Source organism: Mustela lutreola, chromosome 12, assembly GCF_030435805.1.
Source record: "Mustela lutreola isolate mMusLut2 chromosome 12, mMusLut2.pri, whole genome shotgun sequence".
In the NCBI taxonomy this organism is placed as follows: Eukaryota; Metazoa; Chordata; class Mammalia; order Carnivora; family Mustelidae; genus Mustela; species Mustela lutreola.
In genome coordinates, this window is record NC_081301.1 from 97380674 (window position 1) to 97401983 (window position 21310).

General features: G+C 41.0%; 1 protein-coding gene and 1 long non-coding RNA gene across 17 annotated transcripts in view; one reads left to right on the plus strand and one right to left on the minus strand.

The window, feature by feature from the left end:
- Window positions 1-21310, plus strand: part of LOC131812447 (uncharacterized) — an 85034-nt gene that overhangs the window by 54842 nt on the left and 8882 nt on the right. For 2 of the 10 annotated variants that reach the window (XR_009346360.1, XR_009346352.1), the window contains one exon: window positions 11389-13915. The exons of the other annotated variants lie outside the window; for them this stretch is intronic. This is a non-coding gene — a long non-coding RNA (uncharacterized LOC131812447). Of the gene's footprint in view, window positions 1-11388; window positions 13916-21310 lie in introns of those variants that run through there. 10 annotated transcript variants of the gene reach the window in all.
- LOC131812445 (F-box/WD repeat-containing protein 12-like) overlaps window positions 1-21310 on the minus strand; it is a 69940-nt gene that overhangs the window by 9377 nt on the left and 39253 nt on the right. For 3 of the 7 annotated variants that reach the window (XM_059142014.1, XM_059142010.1, XM_059142011.1), the window contains 2 exons: window positions 4126-4200; window positions 926-1036 (listed from right to left, as the gene is read on the minus strand). The gene's annotated coding sequence lies outside the window, so the exon portion shown is untranslated. The remainder of the gene's footprint in view (window positions 1-925; window positions 1037-4125; window positions 4201-21310) is intronic. The other 4 variants (XM_059142016.1, XM_059142013.1, XM_059142015.1 and 1 more) reach the window with 2 other exon arrangements.

A 21310-nucleotide genomic window follows, 5' to 3' on the forward strand; every position in this document is an offset into this window, starting at 1 on the left:
CATTCTTCCATTTCTTTGTGTATTCCAGTTACTTTCAAGAGGGTTCTATAGTTTTCTGAGTACAAACCCTTTGCCTCTTTGGTTAGGTTTAGTCCTAGATAACTCACGATTTTGGCACAACTGTAAATAGGATCCACTCCATAAGTTTTCTCTCTTCAGTCCCATTGCTAGTGTATAGAAATGCAACTGATTTCTGTGCATTGATTTGATATCCTGCCACGTTGCTGAATTGTAGGAGTTCTAGCAACTTGGGAGTGAAGTCTTTTGGATTTTCCACATAGAAAATCATGTCATCTGCAAAGTAAGTTTGACTTCTTCTTCACCAATTCAGATACCTTTTATTTCTTTTTGTTTGTCTGCTGAAGCTAGGACTTTTATACTATGTAGAACAGTTGTAAGAATGGACATCCCTGTCATGTTCCTGACCTTAGGGGAAAAGCTCTCAGTTCCTTTTTTTTTATTTTTTAAAATATTTTATTTATTTGACAGAGAAAGAGAGTGCACAAACAGGAGGAACAACACGCAGAGAGAGAAAGAGGAGCAGGGAGCCCAAAGTGGGCTCCATCCCAGGATCCTAGAATCATGACCTGAGCTGAAGGCAGACACTTAACTGACTGAGCCACCCAGGGGCCCCTCTGGAGGATTTTTTTAAATGTGCATATGCTAAAGCTCAATCTTTGGACTGCCAAATTCTATGCATTTGGCAGTTGCTTGGCATTCTGTGTCTACCACTCCAGGATCATGCATGATAATCCCATCACCTAAAATTCCCCCAGGCTTTCCCTCTGCAATTAACCATTTCCCCTTCCCCCAGACCCTGTCAACAACCCATCCGGTTTTTTTGCCCCTACAGTTTTGCTTTTCCCAGAATGTCATGTGAATACACTCACACAGCATGTAGCTGTTTTGATCTGTGTTCACTCACCCAGCAAAATGTATTTCAGATTTCTTCATGTTGATGCGTGAATCAGTAGCTCAGTCCCTTTATCGTCAAACAGTATCCCACTGGGTATTCCACAGTTTATCCATTCACCTACTGAAAGACAACGCGGTTGCATCCAGTTTTTCATGATGAACAAAGATGTGGTAAACATTGGTTTTCAGCAAATAGGTTTTTGTGTACCCTACGTTTTAATTCACTGAGGTAAATTACCTAGGAGTGTGATTAATTCAAAGTCCTATGGCAAGTCTATGTTTAACTTTAGGTAAAAACCGCCAACCTGATTTCCAAAGTGGTTGCATCACAGCACTGGGGGTTATACACAAACAATGGATCATGGAAGACTACATCAAAAACTAATGATGTACTGTATGAATAAAATAATAGTAATAATCTCTTAATTCTTCCCTATTGAGCATATTTGCTGTGGGCTTTTCATAGATGGCTTTTGATATTGAGGTATATTCCCTCTATCCCTACACTGTGGAAAGTTTTAATCAAGAGAGGATGCTGTACTTTGTCAATGCTTTTTCTGCATCTGTTGAGAGGATCAGATGGTTCTTTATTTATGCAGTGAATCACACGGATTGATCTGCGATTGTTCAACCACTCTCACGGCTCAGGAGTGAATCCCACCTGGTCGTGGTGAAGAATCCTTTTACTGTACTGTTGGATCCTCAGTAGGGCTAATGTCTAGTTGAGAATATTTGCTTCCATGTTCGTCAGAGATACTGATCTACAATTCTCCTTTTTGGTGGGGTCTTTGGTTTTCAGATCAAGGTAATGGATCCTGTGTGCATTTTGGTCCATTTGTTAGAAAACTAGAGCCCAAAATTGTAAAGAAAACAAACTATATATTGTCAAAAATAAATAAAATAAAAGGATAGAATGTAACTGTAAAATGAAAATTAAAAGACAAAAAAAGAAAAAGGAATATAAACAAGTGAGAACAGAGCCCTATCCTGAGTGCATTTTCATCTGTTGGAAGAAGCTGCTCCCAAAATTGTAAAGAAAGAAAAACATATATATACAAAAATAAAATTAAATACAGTGAAAGGATAGAATGTAATTGTGAAGATGAAAACTAAAAAAGATTTTTTTAAAAAGTTGATAAATGCGTTGAAAAAAAAAATTGAATGACTCAAGAATCATAGGGGGAAAACCATAAATTCTATATACTATTTTCTCCTAGTGCTAGAGTTATGCAGTTCTTTGTGATTGGAAAACTTGGTCTTGGCTGGGTGTTTCTCTTGCTCTTCTGCAGAAGAGACCTGTTACGCTGATTCTCAGGTATCTTTGCCTTGGGCTGAACTGCACCGCCCTTGACAGAGGGCCAGGCTACGTAAATTGCTCCAGATTGTTCTCTGTGGCTTTTGTTCCCTGAAGGCTCATGCTGCTTATAGGATGACAATGAAAATGGCAACCTCCTGGGTACCTGGGTGGCTCAATCAGTTAAGCATCTACCTTTGGCTCCAGTCATGATCCCGGGGTCCCAAGATGGAGCCCCACATCAGGCTCCATGCTAAGCAGGGAGTCTGCTTTTCCCTCTGCCCCTCACCCTGATTGTGCTCTCTCTCACTCTCTCAAACAGATAAAAATCTTTTTTAAAAAGATTTTTTTCAGCCCCAGAGCTGAAAGCGTGGAACCCCACTCCGCACTGTACCCTCAGAGAAAAGCAGTGAATCCCTCCTGTCTCCCTAGTCTCTGTCTGCACTCCATGTTCTCCCAGCCTGTGACTGTTTCAATGTCATGTGACCCCATTTTAGTCTCCAAACCCTGTGAACTCCTGTAGCATACACCTGCGCTTTTTCTCCCTGGGGGAGTAAAGGTGGCGGGAGGTCTTGCAATGGTTCTTTTGCTTGCTGGGCCCCTGCTCAAAGACCAGTGGCCTAATCATGGTCTGGTTCATGGTTTATGGCAACCCTGAGCTGAAAGCCCACTCTTGGTTAAGCTGATTGCCTCCAGCTTTTGCCGCTGTGATGCCTGGGAGCTCTGCCTCACTCAGGCACCCCTGTTCCTTCTGTGACCCTGAGGATCCTGAGACCACATTGTCCCACCTAGGATTCTACCCCATTTCACCACCTGAGCACCTTTCAGGCAGGGAAATCCCTCAGTGGACAGACTACTGAAAGTTCTGATTTTGTGCGCCACTGCTATAATCTGGTAGTCGGCTGACAGAGGCTCCCTCCCCGCCCCCAGTTTATCTTCTCATATGTCGCCTCAGATTCACTTCCCCATATCGCCTACCTTCCAGAAAGTGGTCACTTTTCTCTTCATAGAGTTTCAGCTGTTCTTTTCTTAGATATCCAGTTGCATTCACAAGTGTTCAGAATGATCTGATAGCTATCTAGCTATGTTCCTGTTTGCAATTAATGCAAAACTAAGGTCTCCTACTCCTCTGTCATCCTGGACTATGTCCTATGTTTTGACATCTTAACATTAAATCTTCCAGTGCATGAACACAGGATTTCTTTCCATTTATTTGTGTCTTCTTTTTTCCTTTAGCAGCATTTTGTAATTCTCAGCATACAAATCCTAAACAAGATTTAAGTACTACCAAAACCAAAAAAAGAATTCACTAAAAAGAGAACTACAGGCCAATATTCCTGGTGAACACAGATGCAAAAAATCTCAATAAAAAAACTAGGATATAAAATGCAACAATACATTTAAAAAATCATTCACCATGATCAAGTGGGATTTATTTCTGGGTTGCAAGGGTGGTTCAATTTCACAAATCAATCAACATGACCTACCACATTAATAAAAGAAAAGAAACATATGGTCATTTCAATAGATGAAGAAATTTATCTTTAATAGATACAGAAATGTGTTGATAACGCCAACATCCATTTATGATTAAAAACCCTCAACACAATAGGTTTAGAGGGAACATACCTCAATAATAAAGGCCACAATGTAGAACCCCCAGTATCATACTTAATCAGGAAAAACTAAAAGCTTAACCCTATAGTCAGGAACAGGACAAAGATGTCCACTCTTGCCACTTTTATTCAAAGGCAAGGGAAACAAAAGCAAAAATGAACTACTGGGACTTCAACAAGAAAAAAAGCTTTTGCAAGCAAAGGAAATAGTCAACACAACTAAAAGGCAACATACAGAATAGGAGAGGATATTTGTAAATGTCTTCAGATAAAGGGCAAGTATCCATACAAAGAACTTACCAAACTCAACACCTAAACAAAAATCCAGTCAAGAAATGGGCAGAAGGCATGAACAGGTACTTCTCCAAGGAAGACCTACAAATGACCAACAAACAAATGAGGAAATGCTCCATATCCCTTTCCATCAGGGAGCTACAAATCAAAACCACAATGAGAAACCACCTCACACCAATCAATATGGCTAAAATCAACAAATCAGGAAATAACAGATGTTGTGGAGAAAGGGGAACCCTCTTAGACTATTGGTGGGAATGCAAACAGGTATACCACATTGGAGAACAATATGGAGGTTCCTCAAAAGTTAAAAATAGAGAAACCCTGTGACCCAGCAATTTCACTACTGGGTATTTAGTCAAAGCACAGAGACATAGTGATTTAAAGGGACACATGCACTCCACTGTTTATAGCAGTGATGTCCACAATAGCCAAACTGTGGAAAAGAGCCCAGATGTACACTGACAGATGAATGGATAAAGATGTGGTTGGTATACATATTCAATGGAATATGTATACATATGTATACATATGTACATATGTACCATTGAATATGTATACATATGTATATGTATACATGTATACATGTATACATGAATATGTATACATGTATACATGTATACATGTATACATGAATATGTATACATATTCAATGGTATACATATTCAATGGAATATTATTCAGCATTATGGCATGAATGAAAATCATGCCATCTGTAACAATGTGGATGGAACTAGAGGTTATTACACTAAGCAAAGTAAGTCAGGAAGACAAATATGATTTGACTCATATATGGAGCTTAAGAAACAAAACAGATGAATGTAGGGGAAGGAAAGGAAAAAGAAGAAGGAAAGAAAACAGAGGGAGACAAACCATAAGACTCTTAACAACAGGAAATAGAGTTGCTGGAGGAGAGGTGGGTGGGGGATGGAATAACTGGGCGATAAGCATTAAGGAGGGCACTTTATGAGCACTGGGTGTTGTATATAACTGATGAATCACTAAATTCTACCTCTGACACTACTAAGACACTGTATGTTAGTTAAAATGAATTTTAAAAATTTTTAAAGAAAAAAGAAAAGCTAGAAGTATCAATTCCAGGCTTAAAGTGATATTACAAAGCTGTACTGATCAAAATAGTAATGGTACTAAAATAGGCACATAGGTAAATAGAACAGAATAGAAAACCCAGATATACACCAATAATTATATGGCAAATTAATCTTCAACCAAGCAAAAAGAATATCCAATGGGAAAAAAGTCTCTTCAATAAATGGTGTTGGGAAAACTAGGTAGCTACATGCAAAAAACTGAACCCAGGCCACTTTCTTACACTATATACAAAAGTAAATTCAAAGTGTATCAAAGACCTAAATGTGAAACATGAACCCATAAAAATCCTAGAAGAGAATACAGGCAGTAATTTCCTTGACATCAGCCATAGGAATCTCTTTCTAGATATGTCTCCTGAAGCAGGGGAAATAAAAGCAAAAATAAACTCTGGGATTACACTATTCCTGGGATTCAAGAGTGGTTCAGTATTTGCAAATCAATAAATGTGTTAGATCACATTAATAAAAGACAAAACCATACGATCCTCTCAACTGATGCAGAAAAACCACTTGACAACATACAGTATCTTTCCTTAATTAAGTCTAAAGAGTTTTGGGATACAGGGAACATACCTCAATATCATAAAAGCCATCTATGAAAAACCCACATCGAATATCATTCTCAAGGGGAAAAACTGAGAGCTTTTCTCCTAAGGTCAGGAACATGACAGGGATGCCTACTCTCACCTGCTATTGTTTAACGTAGTACTAAAATTCTAGCCTCAGCAATCAGACAACAGAAAGAAATGAAAGGCATTCAAATCGGCAAAGAAGTCAAACTGTCACTCTTGCAAATGACGTGATAATTTATGGGAAAAACCCAAAAGACTCCACCCAAAATTGCTAGAACCCATACAGGAATTCAGCAATGTGACAGGATACAAAATCAATGCACAGAAATCAGCTGCATTTCTATACACTAACAATGTGACAAAGCTGGGGTATCACACTGATTTAAAGCTATATTACAAAGCTGTGATCACCAAGACAGCATGGCACTGGCACAAAAACAGACACACAGACTAATGGAACAGAAGAGCAAGCCTGGATATGGACCCTCAACTCTATGGTCAACTAACATTCGACAGAGCGGGAAAAATTACCCAATGGAAAAAAGACAGTCTCTTCAATAAATGGTGCTGGGAAAATTGGGCAACTATATACAGAAGAATGAAACTCAACCAGTCTCTTACACCATACACAAAGATAGACTCTAAATGGATGAAAGACCTCAATGAGACGGGAATCCATCAAAATCCTAGAGGAGAATATAGGCAGTAACCTCTTCGACATCGGCCACAGCAACTTCTTTCAAGAGACAGCTCCAAACGCAAGGGAAACAAAAGTGAAAATGAACTTCTGGGACTTCATCAAGATAGAAGCCTTCTGCACAGCAAAGGAAACAGTCAACAAAAAGTCTCTTCAAGAGGCAACCCACAGAATGGGAGAAGATATTCACAAATGACATTATAGAAAAAGGGCTGACATCCAAGATCTACAAAGAACTTCTCAAACTCAACACCCAAAAAACTGATAATCAAGTCAAAAAATGGGCAGAAGACATGAACAGTCACTTCTCCAAAGAAGACATACAAATGGCTAACAGACAAATTAAAAAATACTCAACATCATTAGCCATCAGGGAAATTCAAATCCAAACTACGCTGAAATACCACCTTACACCAGTTAGAATGGCAAAAATTGACAAGGCAAGAAACAACAGATGTTGCAAAGACTGAAGAAAGGGGAACTCTACTACCCTGTTGGTGGGAATGCAAGGTGGTACAGCCACTTTAGAAAACAGTGTGGAGTTTCCTCAAAAAACTAAAAATAGAGCTACCCTATGACCCAGCAGTTGCACTACTGGATATTTACCCCAAAGATACAGATGTAGTGAAAAGAAGGGCCACATGCACCCCAATGTTCATAGCAGGAATGTCCACAATAGCCAGACAGTGGAAGGAGCTGAGATGTCCTTCAACAGATGAATGGGTAAAGAAGATGTGGTCCATAATATAATGGAATTTTTACTCAGCTATCAGAAAGCATGAATACCCAACATATGCCCAACTTGGATGGAACTGGAGGAGATTATGTTGAGTGAAATAAATCAAGCAGAGAAAGACAATTATCATATGGTTTCACTTATTTGTGGAACATAGGAACTAGCATGAAGGACACTGGGAGAAGGAAGGGAAAAATGAAGGGGGGGATCAGAGGGGGAGACGAACCATGAGAGACTATGGATTCTGGGAAACAAACTGAGGGGTTTAGAGGGGAAAGCAGTGAGGCGATGGGTTAGTCCAGTGATAGGTATTAAGGAGGGCACATGTTGCATCGAGCACTGGGTATTATATGCAAACAATGAATCACAGAACACTGCATTAAAAACTAAGGATGTACTGTGGCTAACATAATAAAAAAAATTGTAAAATAAAAAAACACAATGCTGTCATCATCATGTCAGTATGGTACTGGCACAAAAACAGAAACCAGATCAATGAGCAGAACAGAGAACCTAGAAATGGACCCTCAACTCTATAGTCAGTTAATCTTTGACAAAGCAGGAAAGAATCTTCAATGGAAAAAAATCTCTTCAACAAATGGTGTTGGGTAAATTGGACAGCCACATGCAGAAGAATGAAACTGAACCATTTCCTTCCACCTTACACAAAAAGACTCAAAATGGATGAAAGACCTAAATTGTGACAGGAATCCATTAAAATCCTACAGGAGGAGATGGGCAGCAACTTCTGTGACCTTGGCTACAGCAATTACTTATTAGGTCTCCAGAGGCAAGGGAATAAAAGCAAAAATGAACTATTGGGACTTCATCAAGGTAAAAGACTTTCCACAGCAAAGGAAACAGCTGACAGAAGCAAAAGAGAATTGACAGAATGAGAGAAGCTATTTGCAAATGTCGTATGACACAGAGCGCTAGTATCCAAAATCTATGAAGAATTTACCAAACCCAATAACGAAAGGATAAATAATCCAATCAAGAAATGGGCAGTACACATGAACAGACATTTCTCAAAGAAGACATACAGATGGCGAACAGACACATGAAAAAATGCTCAGAATCACCTGGCATTAGGGAAATACAAATCAAAAGCACAATGAGATACCACCTCACACCAGTCAGATTAGATAAAATTAACAAGTCAGGAAACAAATGTTGGGAAAGATGTGCAGAAAGGGAAACCTTCCTATACTTTTGGTGAGAATGTAAGCTGGCACAGCCAGTCTATAAAATACTTTGGAGTTCCCTCAAAAAGTTGAAAATAGCTAACCTACAGCCCAGCAATTACACTACGAGGTATTTACCCCAGAGATATATAGTGATCCAAAGGGGCACCTACATCCCAATGTTCATAGCAGTGATGTCCATAATAGCCAAACAATGGAAAGGGCCCTGATGTCCATCGATGGATGAACTGACAAAGAAGATATGGTATGTATGTATGTGTACATAATGGAATACCACTCAGCCATCAAAAAGTGAAATTCTGGCCGCCTGGGTGGCTTAGTCGGTTAAGCGGCTGCCTTTGGCTCAGGTCATGGTCCCAGGGTCCCAGGATCTAGCCCCGCATCGGACTCCCAGCTTAGTGGAGAGCCTGCTTCTCCCTCTCCCTCTGCTTGCTGCTCTACTTGTGCTTTCTCTGTCAAATAAATAAATAAAATCTTTTTTAAAAAAAATGAAATCTTGACATCTTGAACGATGTGGTTGGAACTAGAGGGTATTATGCCAAGCGAAATAAGTCAGAAAGACAATTACATGATCTCATATGTGCAATTTAAGAAAACATAACCGTAGGGGAAGAGAGGGAAAAAGAAAAGACAAAATTAGGGAGACAAACCATAAGAGACTTTTTCTTTTTAAGACTTTATTTATTTGACAGAGATCACAAGTAGGCAGAGAGACAGGCAGAGAGAGGGGGGAAAACAGGCTCCCTGCTGAGCAGAGAGCCTGATGTGGGGCTCGATGCCAGGACCCTGAGATCATGACCTGAGCTGAAGGCAGAGGCTTAACCCTCAGGCTTAACTGAGCCACCCTGGCACCCCACCATAAGAAACTCTTAATCATAGGAAAAAAATGGGTGTTGTTGGAGGGAAGGGATTGGGGTAACTACGTGATGGACATTAAGGAGGGCATGTGATATAAGCAGCACCAGGTATTATATAGAACGAATCACTGACCTCTACCTCTGAGACTAATAATATATTGTTAATTTAAATTTTAAAAAATTCCATTATGTATGTATTATATACAGTAACAAATTATGTAGTATGTACAATTAAAAAGTATGTATTATGTACATTTAAAAAATTACATTATATATGTATTTTGTACAATGAAGAAAAGTTCCTATAAAGAAAAGCCAACCAAATGGCTTTGGCTTGTGAGTTCTGCCAGACATCTAAAGAATAGCACCAATTATTCACAAATTCTTTTTTTTTTTTTTTTTTTTTTAAAGATTTTATTTATTTACTTGTCAGAGATGGAGAGAGTGCAAGTGAGCACAAGCAGACAGAGAGGCAGGCAGAGGCAGAGGGAGAAGCAGGCTCCCTGCTGAGCAAGGAGCCCGATGCGGGACTCGATCCCAGGGTGCTGGGATCATGACCTGAGCCGAAGGCAGCTGCCCAACCAATGAGCCACCCAGGCGTCCCTATTCACAAATTCTTAAAGCGGGTAAAACACTTCCCAACTGATTCTAATGAGGCCAGCATTATCTTAATACTAAAACCACACAAAGGAGTTTGGTCCAAGATGACAATAGAGGAAGATCCTGAACTCACCACCTTCACAGAATACACTAAAATACACATGTTCATAGAACGGTTCCTCCTGAAGAACTAAGGGCTCACAGCAGCTTCTACACAACTGAAGACAAAGCAGCCAAAGAGAACTCTAAGAGCTGGAGATCCAGGAGTGAAGGGAGCACCTACCCTGATGCTGAGGACTGCGGGGGGAGAAACAGTACTGAGAGACTGGAGACAAATCCGTCTGTCCTCGGACACAAAAAGAGAAAGCTGCGGTTTAGAAGAGCAACTGGCATAGAAAAGGGACGGCGCTTGAACTTTGCCAAATGGCAGAGGGGCTGCAGAAGTTCTCTCTGGGTTGGAGGTATGGGAGAGAGACGTGGTTTACACGCCGCCCTCAACCTTAAAAGCCAACCCACAGCAGGTCTGGATGCCACAGCCGGCTTGCCACCTCCGTGAGCCCCACGTCCACAAGTCCAGACCAGACCGAGCTATGCTATGGCACAAGGGAGAAAGAGCAGCGAGCATAGACGGCAGCCGCAGCGCTCCGGAGCCGCTGCAACACTCCCCAGGGCGGGGGGGCCGAGAGGCATGGTCAGCACTCCCTTCCACCCTAGAACAACAGACCAGAGCACAGTATGGGTGCCCTCAGCAGCCTGCTGCCTCCAGCAGTACAACACTCCAGGCCCACACCAACCACAACTGCCTCACCAGTGGCCACAAAATGGTGCCCACTAGGAAGCCTCGGGCTTGCACCCAGTTGGGCTTCAGCTGTCTTACCAGGTCACCCTCATGGTGAGAGCGCCAAGATAATCTGGCTTGCAAGCATTTCAGCATTTCAGGCAGGCTGTCCTGCCTGCCAGGGGTATTTCGTACAGAAAGCCCACACCCACTTCAGCTGTCCTGCTATAGTACCCCCCCGTGCAGCGCACCCCCAGACCTCCTGGCCTCTGTCCCCTCCCCCCCCCCCCCGCTCCAGCTGGCCCTCTCGCATGCTCTGTGCAGACAGTCCTGAAACATCCATTCAGCCACTTCAGCTTTATCCTGCCAAAGTGTCCTCTGTGCATGAGCCCCAGGTCTCCCCTGTTTGGATCCACTTCCATTGCAGCGACCCTACAAGTGTAGCCTCTGCAGAGAGAGCTCAAAGACCTCCTGGCCCTCACCCTATCTCAGCTCTGGCCACCCCACCAGGGCACCCCGTGCATAGTGCCTTGGGACACCCAAGTGTGCACCCTTTTCAGCTCCAGCTATCCTGCTTGGGTGCCCTGAGAGCATGGCCTACTGGGACGCCCTGCATTCGCTTCAGCTTTTGCTGCCTGTCAGAGTGCCTGCCGCACAGACAGAGCCACAGGATCCGCCAGCTTACACTAATTCAGCTTTACCTATCTTACAGGGTACCCTCTGCGTGGACCTCCTGCCTTGCACACCACCTCAGCTCCAGCTCTACCAGGGCACCCACAGCATGGAGAACCTTAAGACTGTCTGATGTGCACTTGCTTCCATTTCACTGGTCTTTCCAGGGTACCCTCACTGCTTAGAGCCTTCGGACCCCTCCGTCTCCACCCACTTAAGCTTTAGCTCATTTGCCAGGGCACCTGCTGCATGGAACTCTAAAGCCCTGAGATCTGACCGATACTATTTTTTACCCTACCAGGCCTTGGTAGGGTGAAGAGCCCTGGGACACCTCACCTAACACCCATTTCAGCTTCAGCTATCCTGCCAAAGTGCCCTCTGTGTGCAGAGCTTCAAGACCCCTGAGCAGGCAGCCCCTCTGGACCTAGCTATCTCACGAGGGCACCTGCTGCATGGAGGGCCCAGGGACCTCACTGAATGGCATCCGTTTCAGCTAAAGCTGATAGCAGACCAGGGTTTCAACTATGGAGGCCCCCAGCCAATGCCAGCCACAGCTTCAGCTAGCAGAAGTCACACACCTTCTACCTAGGGGACAACCAGACACTGGATTACCATTCAGATTTGCAGGGGAGATAAAACAGGTTCCCAAACAAAACATAATGGAGTTTATCACCACTGAACCAGCCTTGTAAGAAATGCTACTGGAGTCCTGAGATGGCAGCAGATTAGGGGGACCTTAGTTGCTCCTAGCCCACAAGCCCCGCTAGATAACCAGCCTATCAGACTAAATACCCCAGAAAATGACTGGAAGACTGAAAGAACAAAATGCCAACTAAAGTTAGAGAAAAGTCCACATCAACGAAGGTGGGAAGTTTGGAAACACTGTTCAGGGGAGAAAGGGTTCACAGGCAGGGTGGGAGGGAGGCAGCTGTGACTGGGAGGAGGAGCACGTGGTAGAATGAATAAGAACATCCCCCAAACCAGTGGCTTGGAATATGAGAAGGCTGAGCTTTGTCTGTTCTTGCAACCAGTGGGACCCAGAGCCTGGAGTTTTAAAGGTCAGCAGGTTTGGCTGGGGTAGAGCCCAGGATGGGGGGCTGGGGAGCACTGCACTGCTCCTGGAGAGAAGGCAGGCAAACAGCCTGGAGAGAGACAGCATGGACACAGAGATCTGAAAAACACTGTGGGCACACGAGGGACAGATTATTTGCTTTTCCTGGGAGTGCCTTCCTGAGAGGCAGCACTCACGGAGTCACCTCTGTGACAACAACAGAGTTGGCTAACACCATTTCCCTCTGCCACACCTTAGCATAAACACGGAGCCACCTGCAGAAAGCGGCACAGTACCAACAGCAGCTGCCTACCTTGATTACACCAGGTTTCATCCCTTGTGCCCTGGTGTGACTGCCCTTCTAAGTCAAGCTTGCCTCCGTCCCAGCACAGCAGGCAACCCTACCCAGGAGACTGGTGCAGGCATCTGCCAACACCATGTCTCTAAAACCTAGTGTTTTTTGTTTTTTAGGTTTTTTTAAGATATTATTTATTTGACAGATCACAGAGAGGCAGAGAGAGAGGGGGAAGCAGGCTCCCCGCCGAGCAGAGAGCCTGATGGGGGCTCGATCCCAGGACCCTGAGAACACGACCTGAGCCAAAGGCAGAGGCCCCAACCCACTGAGCCACCCAGGCGGCCCCACTAAAGCCTAGTGTTTTAAAGGTCAGCAGGTGGCTAGGATAGAGCCCAGAGGGCACTGCACTGCTCTAGGAGAGAACATGGGCAAACATTCTGGGGGAAGACAGCACAGAAACAGCTATTTGAAGAACACTTGGGGCACATAGGGATGAGACTATTTGCTCTTTTTAGAGGTGTCTTCTGAGAAGGAGCATTCATGGAGCTACCGCTTTGGGAACAAAGGAGCTGGCTAGCACCATTTCTCTCTCTCTCACACACACACACACACACACACACACACACGCCCCTCGGCATAAACACAGAGCCGCCCTTGGAAGCAGTGCAGCACTTAAAGTGGCTGCCCAACTTGCTTACACCAAGCCCCACCCGCCCTGTTCTCCAGGGGGACTGCCCTTTTCAGTCACGCTTACCTCTGTCCCGGTGCGGTAGGCCCTTCCCACAAACACCAGCACAAACCCCTGCCCACACATTTTCCAACCAAAGAGTTCTGCAGGGGTCAGTTCTGATGGAGGTGGTGTCAGGTCTCATTTCCACAAGCACACCAGAGCACACCTAGTTAAAACTTGACACATTCAGGCATGGGAACAAACACTGCCCCCAGCAGGCAAAGACAGCCTCTGCCCGAAGGATAAAGCAGCAAAATCACAACAGCAGAGTGAGCATTCAGCACATAAATTCCTAGAAAGAGGAAGAAATAGAAAACTTGAACACACTGATAACCAGCAAAGAAATGGAATCACTAATCAAAAAACTCCCAAAATACAAAAGTCAAGGGCCACATGGCTTCATATGTGAATTCTACCAGACCTAAAGATCAGTTAATACCTATTCTTCTCAAACTCAAAAAAAAAAAAAAAAAAAAAAAAAAAGGAAGGAAGACTTCCAAATTCATTCCATGGAGCCAGCTTTACCCTGATACCAAAACCAGATAAAGACTCCACTAAAAAAGAAATCTACAGGCCAATATCCCTCTTGAACATGGATGCGAAAATTCTCAATAAAATACTAAGAAAGCGAATCCAACAATACACTTTAAAAAATCATTCATCATTATCAAACAGGATTTATTCCTGGATTGTAAGGGAAGTTTAATATTTGCAAATCAATCAGTGTGATACACAATAAACGGATCAAGAACCACATGAGCCTCTCAATAGATACAGAAAAAGCATCTGACAAAGTACATCCACTCCTGATTAAAAAAAAAACAAAAAACACTCAACAAAGCAGGTTTAGAGGGAACATACCTCAACATAATGAAGGCCACCTATGAAGAAGCCACAGTTACTATCATCCTCAATGGGGAACAACTGAGAGCCTTTCCTCTATGGCCAAAAACAAGAAAAGGATGAACACTCTCAGCACTGTTGTTTAATACAGCACCGGAAGGAGCGCCTGGTGGCTCAGTGGGTGAAGCCTCTGCCTTCGGCTCAGGTCATGGTCTCAGGGTCCTGGGATCGAGACCTGCATCGGGCTCTCTGCTCAGCGGGGAGCCTGCTTCCCCCCTTTCTCTGCCTGCCTCTTTGCCTACTTGTGATCTCACTCTGTCAAATAAATCTTTAAAAAAAAAAGAAAAAATAAGTACTGGAAGTCCAAACTGCATCCATCAGACAACAACAAGAATAAAAGGCATCTAAATGGAAAAGAAGTAAAACTTAACTATTTGTAGACGAAATGATACTCTATATAGAAATTTGAATGACTCCACTAAAAAACTGTTAGAACAGATAATAAATTCAGTAAGGTCACAGGATACAAAATCAACGCACAGAAATCTGTTGCATCTCTGTACACCAATAATGAAACAGCATAAAAAATTAAGGAATCAGTCCCATTTACCACCTCACCAAAAAATCATAAGATACCTATGAATAAAACCGAACTAAAGAGGTTAAAGTCCAATACTCTGAAAACTATAAAACACTGATGAAAGGAATTGAAGATGACACAAAGAAATGCAAAGGCATTCAATACTCATGGAATGGGAGAACAAATATTCTTAAAATGTCTATACTACCCAAAGCAATCTAAATATTTAAGGCAATCACTATCAAAATACCACCAGGATTTTTCAGAGCTAGAACAACTATAAAATTGTATGGAACCACAAAAGACCCCAAATGGCCAAACCAACCTTGAAAAAGAAAAGCAAAGCTGGATGTGTCACAAGTTATATTACAAAGCTGTAGTAAAACAGTATAGCAATGGCACAAAAACAGACACATAGATCAGTGGAACAGAACAGAAAACCCAGAAATGAACCCACAAGTATATCGTCAATTAACCTTGAACAAAGCAGGAAAGAATATCCAATGGAAAAAAAGACAGTCTCTTCCACAAATGATATTGGGAAAACTGGACAGCAACATGCAAAAGAATGAAAACTGGGCCACTTTCTCACATTACACACACAAATAAATTCAAAATGGATGAAAGACTTAAATGTAAGTCCTGAAGCCATAAAAATCCCAGAAGGGAGCACAGCCAATAATGTCTCTGACATTGATAGTAGCAACATTTTTCTAGAAATGTCTCCTGAAGCAAGGGAGACAAAAGCTTCTACAAGGGAGATAAAAAGCTTCTACTCAGGGGAACAACAGAACTAAAAGGCAACCTACGAAAATGGGAGAAGCTATTTGCCAGTGATATATTTGATAACAGTAGTATCCAAAATATATAAAGAACTCAATACCCAAAGAAAAAATACTCCCAACACCCAAAGAACAAATAATTCAGCCAAGGAATGAGCAGAAGATACAAATAGGCATTTTTCCATAGAAGACCTACGGATGACCAACAAATCCATGAAAAGGTGTTCAGCATCACTCATCATCCCATAAATATAGATCAAAACTACAATGATGCAATTTTAAATGGCATCAATTCCTTGATTTCCCTTTGTTCTGCCTCATTGTTAGTCTACAGAAATGCAACTGATTTCTGTCCATCGACTTTGTATCCTGAAACTTTGCTTAATTTCTGTATCAGTTCTACCAACTTCGGAGTGGAGTCCTTTGGGTTTTCCATATAAAGTATCATGTCATCTGCAAAGAGTGAAAGTTTGACTTCCTGTTTGCAGATGTTTGTCTTTTTTTGTTGTTGTTTGTTTGATTGCTGAGGCTAGGACTTCTAGTACTATGTTGAACGACAGTTGTGAGAGTGGACATACCTGCCATATTCCTAACCTTAGGGGAAGAGCTCTCAGTTTTTTCCTGTTGAGGATGATATTCACTGTGGGATTTTTGTATATGGCTTTTATGATATTGAGGTATATTCCTTCTATCCCTACAGGTAGAGAGTTTTTAATCAAGAAAGGATGTTGTATTTTGTCAAGTGCTTTTTCTCCATTAGTTGAGAGGATCATTTGGTTCTTGTCTTTTATTAATGTGAGAGATCACGTCACACCAGTTAGAATGAGTAAAATCGACAACACAAGAAACAGCAGGTGTTGGCGAGGATGCCGTGAAAGGGGAGCACTCTTGCACTATTGGTGGGAATGTATGCTGGTGTAGCCACACTGGAATACAGTATGGAGCAAAAAGTTAAAAACAGAACTACCCTATGATCCAGCAATCACACTACTAGGTATTTACCCAAAGAATGCAAAAATACTAATTCAAAGGGGCGCCTGGGTGGCTCAGTGGGTTAGAGCCTCTGCCTTCGGCTCAGGTCATGATCCCAGGGTCATGGGATCGAGCCCCGCGTCGGGCTCTCTGCTCAGCGGGTAGCCTGCTTCCTCATCTCTCTCTGCCTGCTTCTCTGCCTACTTGTGATCTCTGTCTGTCAAATAAATAAATAAAATCTTAAAAAAAAAAAAAAAAAAACTAATTCAAAGAGATACATGCACCCCAGTGTTTACAGCAGCATTATTAACAATAGCCAAATTCTGGAAAGAGTCCAAATGTCCATCAACTGATGAATGGATAAAGATGTGTTGTGTATGTATAGACACACACACACACAAATTATGAAAACAGCCTGTGTTCACCGATAAGTGGATAAAGAATGTGTGTGTTGTGTACACATACACACACTGGAATATTAGTCGTAAAAAAGAAGGATATCTTGCCAGTTGCAGTGACATGATAGGAACTAGAGAGTATTATGCAGAGTGAAATAAAATCAGAGAAAGGCAAATACCATATGATTTCATCTATATGTGGAATTTAATACAGAAAAAATATGGACAAAGAGGGGAACAAGACAAAAGGGAAAGCAAACCAAGAAACAGACTTTTAACTATAGAGATCAAATTGAGGATTACTGTAGGGGAGGTTGGTGTGGGGATGGGTTAAATAAGTGATGGGAGCTAAGAAGTGTGCTTATTCTATATGTTGGCTAACTGAACATAATTTTAAAAATATAGGGAAAAAACTGTACTTATTGTGATGAGCACTGGGTGTTGTATAGAAGTGCTGAATCAATATAGTGCACACCTGAAACTACATCACACTGTATATTAACTATAACTTTAAAATAAAATATGTAAACAGTTGTTATATTCAACTAATGAACTGCTGAACACTACACCAAAAACTAATGATGTGATATATGCTGGCTAACTGACCATAATAAAAATAAAAGTAAATGCCTGAGTCCTCCAATCAAAGCACAAATGGTGGTTTAATGGATTAAAAAAAAAAAAAAAAAAAAGAACCCATCTACATGCACCCCAAAAGCAACTCACCTCAGACCTAAAGAAGCATAGAGACTGAAAGTGAAGGGATGGAATTTATCATGCAAATGGAAGTGGGAAAAAAGCTGGGTTAGCAGTGCTTACATCAGATAAAACAGACTTTAAAAGGAAAACTTACCAAGAGACAAAGAACAGCATCACATAACAATAAAGAGGTCCATGCAACAAGAGAATATAATAAGTATCTACACACCCAACACAGGAACATCTGAATATATAAAGCAGATATTAATGGACATAAAGAGAGAAACTGATGGTAATACAATAATGATAAGGGATAGATCATCCAGACAGAAAATTAATAAGGAAACATCTTTCAATGACACACTAGACCAGATAGATATTACAGATATATACAGATCATTCCATCCCAAAACAGTAGAATACACATTTATTTCAAGTGCACATGGAACATTCTCCAGAACAGATCACATTTTAGGCCACAAAACAAGCCTCAATAAATTTAAGAAGAGTGAAATCATACCATGCACCTTTTCTGACCACCATGTATGAAACAAAAAATCAATCACACGAGAAAAAAAAAAAAAAAAAAAAACGGAAAAAAGGCAAAAACACGTGGAGGCTAAACAATATGACACTAAACAACATGGTTCAATGAAGCAATCAAAGAATAAATTTTAAAATATATGAAGACAAATGAAAATGAAAGCACAATGGGCCAAAAGCTTTGGGATGCAGTGAAAGCCATTCTAAAGAAAAATAGTGATACAGGCTCCTCCCAAAATAAAAAAAAAGCTCAGAAAATCTAATCTTAAAGGAAGTAGAAAAAGAAAAATCAATCCCAAGGTGAGTAGAAGGAAGGAAATAATAAAGACCAGAGGAGAAATAAATGACATAGAGACTTAAGGAAAAAAAAAAAATCAATGTAACCAAGAGCTGGCGCTTTGAGAACGTAAACAAAACTGGCAAACCATTAGCCAGATTCATCAAGAAAAAAAGAGAAATGACCCCAATAAATAAAATCTAAAACAAGAGAGAAGTAACAACTGATGCCACAGAAACATATAGAAGTATAACAGAATAATACAAAAAACTATATGTGAGAATAATACAAAAAACTATATGCCAACAAATTAGAATACCTAAAAGAAATGAATAAATTCTAGGAATATATAATCTTCCAAAACTGAATTAGGAAGAAATAGAAAATTTTTACAGACTGACTACTACTAATGAAATTGAATCAATAATCATACGATCTCTAAAACATGAAAGTATAGGGCCAAATGAATTCACAGTGAATTCTACCAAACATTTATGTCAGAGTGAATACTTATCCTCAAACTTTTCCAAAATATAGAAGAGGAAGAAAATCTTCCAAATACATTCTAGGAGGCTAGCATTACCCTGATACCAAAACCATAAATACCATACACACACACAAAAACCACATCCTTTATCCAAGACAACATCCTTTATGAACATACATGTAAACATCCTCAATGAAATAGTACCAAGCCACATTCAAGAATACCTAAAAGGATATTTCATCATGATCAATTGGGATGTATTCCAGGGATGCAAGGATGGTTCAATATTTGCAAATCAATCAATGTGAAACACCACATCAACAAAACAAAGGAGAAAAATATAATCATCTCAATAAATGCAGAAAAACATTTCACAAAATTCAACATCCATTCATGATAAAAACTTCAACAAAGTGGGCTTACAGGGAACATGACTCAACATAGTAAAGCCTTATATGAAAAACCCACTGCTAACACCATACCCAGTGGTCAAAAACAGAGGTTTTCCTCTAAAATCAGGAACAAGATAAGGATATTCACTCTTGCAACTTGAAAAAAACAACACAAAAAACTTTTTTTTTTTTTTTAAGATTTTATTTATTTGACAGAGACAGTGAGAGAGGGAACACAAGCAGCGGGAGAGGGAGAAGCAGGCTTCCCACTGAGCAGGGAGACTGATGCAGGGCTTGAACCCAGGACCCTGGGATCATGACCTGAGCTGAAGGCAGCTGCTTAATGACTGAGCCACCCAGGCGCCCCTACTCTTGCCACTTTTATTCAACACAGTGCTGGAAGTCCTTACTCAGCAATCAGATAAAGAAGATGTTAAACTGTCATCATTTGCAGGCGACATGATGTTACACAGAGAAAATCCTAAAGGTTACACTAAAAAAGCTTCTAGAATAAATACAGTAAAGCTACAGGATACAAAGTTAATATCCAGAAATCAGTAGCATTTTTTGTCCACTAATAAAGCAGAAGGAAAAATCAAGAAAATTTCATTTATATTTGCAACAAAAATAATAAAATACTTAGAAATAAATTTAAGCAAAGAATTAAAAGACCTAGACTCTGAACAATACAAAGCATTGATGAAAGAAATTGGTGATGACACAAAGAGATGGAAAGATATTCCATACTCATAGACTGGAAGAATAATATTGTGGGGTTTTTTTTGTTTTTTTTTTTAAAGATTTATTTATTTGACAGAGAGAAATCACAAGTAGACAGAGAGGCAGCCAGAGAGAGAGAGAGAGGGAAGCAAGCTCCCTGCTGAGCAGAGAGCCCGTTGTGGGACTCGATCCCAGGACCCTGAGATCATGACCTGAGCCGAAGGCAGCGGCTTAATCCACTGAGCCACCCAGGCGCCCTGGAAGAATAATATTGTTAAATGTCCATACTACCCAAAGCAATCTGCAAATTCAGTGCAATCCCTATCAAACTACCAATAGTATATTTCTTCAGAACTAGAAGAGAATCCTAAAATTTGTATGGAAGCACAAAAGACCCAGAATAGCCAAAACAATCTTGATTAAGAAGAACAAAGCTAGAGATATCACAAACCCAAGTTTCAAGATATACTACAAAACTGTTGTAATCAAAACTGTATGGTACTGGCACAAAAACAGACACATAGATCAATGGAACAGAGCAGAGAGCCCAGATGTGGACCCTCAACTCTATGGTCAAATAATCTTTGACAAAGCAGGAAAAATGTCTCTTCAAATGTCTATATATAGACAACTATATATAGAAGAATGAAACTCAACCAGTCTCTTACACCATACGCAAAGATAAACTCTAAATGGATGAAAGACCTCAATGAGACAGGAATCCATCAAAATCCTATAGGAGAATATAGGCAGTAACCCTTCGATACTGGCCACAGCAACTTTTTTCAAGACACTTCTCCAAAAACTAGGGAAACAACAAAAGCTGAAACGAACCTTTGGGACTTCGTCAAGATAAAAAGCTTCTGGACAGCAAAGGAAACCATCAACAGAACAAAGAGGCAACCCACGGAATGGGAGAAGGTATCTGCAAATGACACTACGGACAAAGGGCTGGTATCCAAATCTATAAAGAACTTCTCAAATTCAACAGCCATAGAACAAGTCAAAAAATGGGCAGAAGACATGAACAGACACTTCTCCAAAGAAGACATACAAATGGCCAACAGACACATGAAAAAATATTGAACATCATTAGCCATCAGGGAAATACAAATCAAAACCACACTGAGATACCACCTTACACTGGTCAGAATGGCAAAAATTAACACGGCAAGAAAAAAACAAATTTTGGA